Below are 7,989 nucleotides of genomic sequence, written 5' to 3' on the forward strand. Positions count from 1 at the left end.
GCTCTGTCCTGTTCGCGGGGGGCTCTGTGTGCCATCGAGCACCAGGAGCCTGTGCCCTGCTGCCAACAGGAGGGCTGGGGACTCATGCCTCATTCTCTCTTCAGTCACCCTTCCCAGGCCTCCTCTTGCCAGGATGCTGGGAGCGGCTGTGCTGCACCATTGTTCTTCCCATACGAACTCTTCAGTTGTCTTCATCTCTGGGATCTTCCTTAGGGAGTAAGGCCAGTGGTAACTGCAGGACAATGTCTGCTCATCTTCAGTYCACATCAGACCTTTCTACGCAGGGGACTGGCCAGGGCCCCAGGGGCACCCCGCTGTGCTAGGGCATTGCAGTGTGGCCTTTTCACTGTGGGGCTCACCAGTGGCTTCAGGCACGAGCAGCACTGGGCGCTTACAGCAGGGCCAGGGCACCCTGCCCGTTGCTGAGGGTGCCCTGCTGTAGCTGCYGTGCCTGCCAGGCCGCGGAGCACCAGGGCACTTCCCTGCCCAGCATCTTCCCCTCCTCCAGCATGCCCCTCACTGAACAGCTCCTCTCCCTTTGCTTTGGCCATGATGGTAAGATATGGCCTGGTGGAGCCCCCTCAGGCCCACGGGACCTGAGGGGAGTAGGTAGAAGCTGAGCCAGGCCTCGAGACGACAAGGGACAGGGAAGGGCAGCAGAAGGCACAGCTCCCCGCTGCCCGGTCTCGCCTGCTGCCCCACGCCTGCGTCCTGCTCCCTGCCTTCCCCGGGCAATGCGGTGCAAGGCTGTCACTCGCGGCCCCGACACGTCGAGAGGCCACTCAGAGGAGGCAGGACCCTCCTCCCGGCCTCCTGCCGCTGCTCCCTCCGGATCGGGCGCAGCTCCAGCAATCCCTCGGGGCAGGCACGCTGCCTCCGGGGGGTTGTCCGTCCAGGAGTTCCTGCTCTACCCTTCCCCACGGTGGCCTCGCTGTGGGGCCCATGTTTCCCCGGCCTGGCTGCCTGAGCAGGTCATGTTCCTGAACATGTTTTTATTGTAGCTCTGTAGTTTCAGGGCCTAACTGGGCAGAATGTGCAATTTGGCCACGCAGGCCAGGATCTTTGACTCCACTGCCAACTCGGCTGCTCATGCCTCCCCTCGGCTCAGGCAGAGGCAGTGTCCAGTGTCCCTCTTGGGGACCCCCCTCGGAAGAGCTACGTAGCCCACATCTGAGGGGTGCTTGTCCAAGATGAGCTTTCCCAGGCTGTTGCCTGCAGGTGGGCAACCCACCTTCTGCTCACGGTTACCAAAGGGACCCTGAAGGCCCCTTGGGCAGGGGCTGCCCAAGGAAGCCCCACAATCGGTGTCCTGGAGTGTCTGGCTGTGCTTTCCCATGCACATGTGTYGCTATGGGGGTGAGCGCAGAGGGGACAAGTCCCCAAGGGAGCACAGAGGGGTCGGGAGGGATGGGACATGGAGGAGTGTGCAGAGCACCAGTGGGGATGAGGGTTTTGAGAGAGGAGTCCCTGGGGGAATGGGGACAGGTCTTTGGAGGGGAGCACAGCAGGGAACATGTGTTTTGGGGGGCAATGGAGAGGGAATGGGTGTCTAGAGAGAACATGGGGGGCAGTGTAGGGAGAACAGTGGGGAGAGTGGGACTCAGTACTGGAGGAGGTGGCTAAGGGGGTGGATTCTTTGGAGGATGTGGTGGGGACAGGTCCCTGGGGAGGAGAAGGTGCTGGGCGTGGGTCTTGGAAGAGGGGGCGCTGGGAATTTGTCCTGGGGTGAAGCTGGAGATGTCACTGGGGATCAGTTCTGGAGGAGGGCAAAGAGGTGCTGTCAGCAAGAAGCTCATTTGCACAAWTATAAGCCAGAAGGATAAAGCCTCTGTGCATGTGGAGGGAAGGAAGCACCCCACGGGCTCCAGTCGAGACAAGCACAGCAAAGAGGAGAGGTGGGGGGGGTCCCAAGCCCCTGTGAGGGGGTTCACTGCACCTAACACTGCACTAGGATAAGCCAGGGGTAAAACCAAAGGTGGGAGCCAGAGAGCAGGCGGGCTGCGTGGGAAGGATCTAAGCAACCCCTTTGTAGCTCTTCAGTGTTGGTTCTATTTATACAAGATTTCATTTCCTTGCTTGTGATGCCTTGTTTTTTGTACAGTTTTATGTACATGCAGGTGTAGCTTTTCTAAAGGAGAAATCCTATGGCAGAGTAAAGTACCCAACTATTTTTCAGATGGTGACCTATGTCTAAGGCAATGCCTCTTGCTAAGGTTGTATTGCTCTCAATGTGTGATGCATTTCCCTGTGCGGGGAAGGCTTTGGGCCTTGGGCTTGGTTTTCCCCAGGCGCTGTGAGCACAATTGATTCCCTTGTAATTCTTTCTGTTCAGAGCAGTGAGCATGACACCGTCGTGATCCCCTTTCTGTTCTCTCCTGTTCTGTTTGTTTGCTGAGCTGTCAGATGACCCAACTCCGTTGTAATTAGCCCTTCCTGAAGCTTTACAATAAAAGTGTGAAAACCCGAGTGCCTCTTCCTGCCCAGTTCTTCCCCGTTTCACAGCCGTGGAGGTGACATCACCAGAAAGGAAAGCAGCTACAACTGGTGAAGGATGACCCTGCAACTCATGTGCTCCAGAGCTCCAGTTGCTGTGCGGAGACGCCTGCTCCTGCTGCTCATCTCCTGATGAAAAGAACTCTGCCTTGGCCTCTTGTGTTCCCTCTGCTGTTTTAACGGGTGCTTCTGCCGTGATGCAGGTGAGATGCCTCCAAAAGTTTGCTGACACAGACCTGACTATTTGAAACCAAACACTGCAGGAGAAAGGTGTCTTCTGCACCAAGCCATCTCCGTCTGCAYCCAGGTAAGCTGAGAGATGGAGAGGAGTCTCACCTGCCACTTCCAGGCCTCCTTGCACCTCTGCCACTGCTACTTGGAGACCTGATGCCAACTTCACCCTTCCACACTTTTCTTTATCAACTGAGATTTTTTTTTCAGATTGGTGAGACCATTTCAAAACAGTGGTGCCATTTCCAACCTGGAAATGTTGGTGCCTACTCCCTGCTCTGACTGCAGGGAGCTTATTCAGCAGTAGCTGCTGCATTTTCCTATGTGTCTTTGCATAGACTCAGGCTGGAAAAGATCAATGACTGTACAGAGCAGTTTCTTAGCTCAAAATAGGTCATATTGTTTATGGTGTTATTCTATGTCTTCATATATGGGTGCCTCATGCCTACTGCATGCCTCAGCCATCAKAGACTCTTTCACAGSATTGCAGCTCCATTCCCTTCTCTCATACTTCKAAACAGGAAGTGCAGGGGCTGGAATRGCCATGGTCTTAGCACTAGGCAAASAGAAGAATCACCCCCAGCTTGGAAGCCACTTCCTAGGAAGGATTTCCAAATTAAAAYGCAGATGGTTTGTCCCCATGGTGGAGTTTTGTACAAATACCTTTTCTACCAACATGTTCTCTCTGGCCTTTCCTCTGGGCCATGCACAGGGGAAACAAGTCTCCCAAACTCCTCCTTATGCCTGAAGGGTCATGACCAAGGGTGGCAGTGCCTGTGCCATGGCCCTTCCTTGTTCTTCCCTTCCCCAGCTCTCTRTGCTCTCCTCAGCACAGCAAGTCTCCCCATCCCCTGCATTCCCTCCCACCCCAGCAAGCCCAGAGCCTTGCTTTGCACTACTCTGGAAACTGTTTGGTTTCCATGGAAGCAAATATTGATTGCTGGAGATGGAAGGGGCCTCGCAGATGCCGCTGGTGAAATAGGAAGCTGTGGGGAGCAGGATACRTGCTCTTGAGCATCGGACTCTGGTGTGCAGAAGGAACATGGGCTGGTCCCGGCTGCAACCCCACCGTGTACTGCTGCAAAGCTGCTCTAAACCCCCCTGGGACTTGCCAGGCTGGGCCACAGGCAGGTTTTGCAACAAAGAGGGGATGCTGCAGCAGAACCTATTGGGGAAAGGTGAAGCTCAGTGGGGAGCCTGCCTCCTCCATATCTCTGAGTGGGAACAAACGTGCCTGCTGCAGCCCTTGTCTTCCTAGAGGCAGTAGTTCTGTTCATGCAGCAGCACAGCATGGGCCAGCAGTCCTGCTCCTCCTCCCCAACCTTCTACTTATGAGGATACAGTGGGATAAGGCATAGTGTGGGTGACCCTGTCTAAATATACTGCAGGGGCTTGCAGGACCACTGCTGTGTCCAAGGCTACCTGATTTAGAACTGTGTGAGCAACTGCCTTCAGGATGGGTTTCATTTCCCAAGGGAGCCATGGATTACAGTCGACAGCCTAGTGCGCCCTCGAAGAGATGGTCGTCACGAGGCACCCAAACGGAGTCAAGTAACTTGGCCACAGAGACCTCGCTGGGGTTTCTCCAGCCGGTTTTTGGAGGTTTGCACAGCCTGGGTCTCCAAATATCTTTCTCATCTTAGGATGAAGAGGGAGGTGGGAACTTGATTCTCTTTGCCTAGTCGTAGGCAAACTCTACAACTCCCCTCCCCCACACACACACACACATCTTACTCCATAATTGGAGCCTCCAGGGCTCAGCATCAGTCCTCCCACCCTGCAAAGAAGGGCAATGGGATTGGCTGGCCTGTCAGGTGGGGACAGCATGAAGGTACCTTCTCCCCAAAAAGAAGAGGCAGGCTGAGCAGAGAAGCTGCCTGTCACATAAGTTTTGGTCTGACCTGACTTCCTCAAGTGTGTCTGGTTTAATAGACTCCTCTGCTTACAAGCAACAACTTGAAATGTTTGGTAGGATGCCAGGCCAGGGACATGCATTTTGATAGAAACCCTAATTCAGATGTCTCCTGAAGGCCTGACCTTGCAGTTCCAGCTATGCAGTTAACCTGCACTGATCTGGCAGATTAATTTTCAGCATTTGCATAGCAAAATGGACAGGATTTGAGATCTCTTCCTGGTTTTCACTAGGAGTGACTTCGTGCAGCAGCCCCATCTTTCAAATAGAGGCTGCCTCTCCTGAGGCTTTGCCCCAAAATGGATTTGCTCAGGGCACAAACTGTAGCACAGGAGGTTCCATATGAATATGAAGAAAATCTTCTTTACTCTGAGGGTGAGGGAGAAGTTGGGGAGTCTCCTCATGAGATACTCAAAACCTGCCTGGAGGCAATCCTGTGCAACGTGCTCTACGTGACCCTGCTTCAACAGGAGAGTTGGACTAGATAATCTCCTTCCAACCTCTATCCTTCTGTGATTCTGGGCCCAGTAAGAAATATTGTGGGATAAAAAACAAGGTTGTCAATAACCAGAGAAGGTTTGTGCTTATTTGGTTCCCTGCCTCAGCTTCTTGCTTTAAAGTGGTGGGCTTTTCTGCAAGCCAGAAGCAGGGAACCAGGTATCTGGAGGTCTTAGAACTGCCTGATCCATTTTCACTATATCTTGAAAGAAATAAAAAATCCTGAGATCATTCCTGGATCCAGCCATATCTGAAGATAGGGCCAAATGAACCCGCAGTGCAGCAGACCTGGCTGAAGTGGCACGGCGATGTGCTCCCACCCTGTGGCTTTCTTGCTTGGGCACCCAGGCTGAGCTGTGGGGCCTTTGCTATCTCTCTGCAACGCGAAGGCAGCTGCAGATGAGCTCCTGGCCCCAGACCCAGGAGCTGTGCTGCTCCTGTGCCAAGCCTGATGCTCAAGGTGGGGAGGCGAAAAAAAAGACCTGAAAGCCATTTAGGAGCTGTCTGCTTTTGGTAGATCTGTTTAATGTCCCGATGTCCACAGACTGCTGTGTGCAGGGTCCTGTGGGGTCCTGGGACCTTCTTCAGGAGGCCTTAGTGTGCAGGGAGCTTGTGCCTGCCGCCTGCATCCCATTCCCGTGTGCTTCTGGTAATAGGATGAGCAGGGCGCTGCCTCTGCTCAGCAGTGGCCGTGGAGCCTGGCCCTGCATATGTTGCTGTGGCCTCTGGGGGAGATTGGATATTGTGCTACAGAAGAAACCCCTGTAATCGCCCACAGGATGATTGGGATTTGCAAGCAGCTCGGAGGAGGCAGGGGGGCTCAGGCCCAGGCAGTTTTCTGCTGTGGCTCGGGTTGTCTGGCAATGTGATGTAGGGGATTAGGAGATTTAGAGCAAGCCCAGCCCCCTCTCCAGGGGCTCTCCATCTGAAGCCCCAGCAGAATATGCAGCTCAGTTTATTCCCAGAGGCAGATTGATAGAGAGAAGGCTGGGGTGCTGCTAACAGCAGCTAATCTGGGAGCAGAGCTTTTCCCCCWCTGCTAGCAGGGAGTTGGCCTCGTCCGCGGCAGGGAGAGTCTCCTCCAGGGCCAGATGCTCGGCCCCTACCAGCTCTGCTTCAGCCCCGTTTTCACCCCGCGTGACTCTTCTCATCCCCGTCCTGAGCTGAGCTCAGCGCCGATCCCCTCGGCACTGCTGCAAACACGCTTGGRATGAGCCCCAGTGCCCCGGGTCTGCAGGGTCCTGAGCTCCTCTGCTGGGAGCAGAGGCACAGGTGGCTGCATCATGCAGGGCTTTGCCCTCTGCCCGTGGTCATGGTGGAGCTGAGCTGGCCCACACAGAGGCACGTGCTCCAAGGGAGCTCTTCGCAGGGACTTAGCACAGACAGACCTAATGGGATTAGCGCAAGCGGGAGCCACGTCCTGATACAGCAGAAAGGGGAAAGCTCGACGATTCTCCTTCCCTAAATGTGCCTCTTGCTCTAACCTGTCTGTCAGCCCTCACTAGGATGCCAATCACTAGGTTATCCATAGCATGGATGCTGCTCATAAAGGGCAGCTTGTTAAAAGTTGCTGTCCTAGGCTTCTCCAAATTAAGGGATGCGGTGCATTAGGTATCTTAACACTCTGAGCCTATCTTTCCATCCTGATCTCATTACGGACAGCCAGCTTCTGTTGCAGAACTCATTTGAGTCCCACTCTCGCTTTTGAAACAGCCCCAAATTGCTAAATCCACAGATTTACCTCTGGAGGAAGAATGTTTTCACAGGGCTTTGAAAGGAAGGTTTGCAAACGTCAGCATGGAGACCAAATCCTTTCTCCGATCCCCCTTCCTAGCAGCATTCCCCAGGTCGTTGTTGTCACAACACCAGTGCTGCAGGGAASAGAGGTGTTTCAGAGCCCTCAGATGCTGCCCCTGGTTTTCTGGGCAGCGTGGGAAGCCTCTGAATGACCACCAGCACGTACTGTTGCTGATTAGTTAGCTTTGCAGTAACGCCGAGGCTTCCACCATAAACCACGGCGCTGTTATGCTGAGCGCCAAGCAGACACAGACCAGAGGCGTTTGCTCCTCTAGYGTGGCCACATCAGCGTGATTTATAACACGCCAGCGCCAGGGAGCGGGAAGGCTACCAGCCCAAGCAACCACAACCATGGGCAGAAGCCTTGCGGCCAGCAGCCCCGGCTGGGAAGCACAGCTGCACGCGTGGACGGAAACCGGGCTGCAGAGCTATAATTCTGTAGCTGAGACAAGCCCTTGGGGATGGCACAGAGATGGCTGTGAGCTAGAGGAGGCCTGTAATTAGGCAAAGTTGATGGCGACTGTCACACAAGGCCACTGTGGGCAGGGGGGATGGTCTTGGCAGCCTGGAGTCAGAGGCATCCGCCCTCTCCTGGCTGCCTACGGCTTGGAAAGGAGGGAAGGATTTGCTGCAGAAACTRCTCTGGATCCTCCCAACATGCAGAAGTGCCTGTTGCACCAGTAAGAGCGTGGAGGTGAGCTGGAGCAGTAGCTCCACATCCATCTGAGTTGAGCTTTGAGCATCTTCGTAGCCAGTACAAGACCAACATGGGAAGTTCTCCGTTGTTCCGGCACTGGATGTCCCAGACTCATCCTACTAAATAACCCCAGAGCTGAGGAAAGGGCTGTGCAGATTTCAGACCCAGAAAGGTACTGGAGAGTGGGTGACTCAAATTGCTGCACATCTGGGATAGCCTCTGGGCTCTGGCCAAACAGGTGAAGGTTGTGTGGTCTTTGGCCCACACATGTAGGTTCAGGTCAAGTGGATCAGACCTTAATTGTCCCGTGAGTTTGTGGATCTGACCTGGGATACAGCATGCTCTATCCGCTTCCAGTTCC

The sequence above is a fragment of the Nothoprocta perdicaria genome, unplaced genomic scaffold (assembly GCF_003342845.1).
Source record: "Nothoprocta perdicaria isolate Ctin4 unplaced genomic scaffold, notPer1 scaffold_369, whole genome shotgun sequence".
NCBI classification, from domain to species: domain Eukaryota; kingdom Metazoa; phylum Chordata; class Aves; order Tinamiformes; family Tinamidae; genus Nothoprocta; species Nothoprocta perdicaria.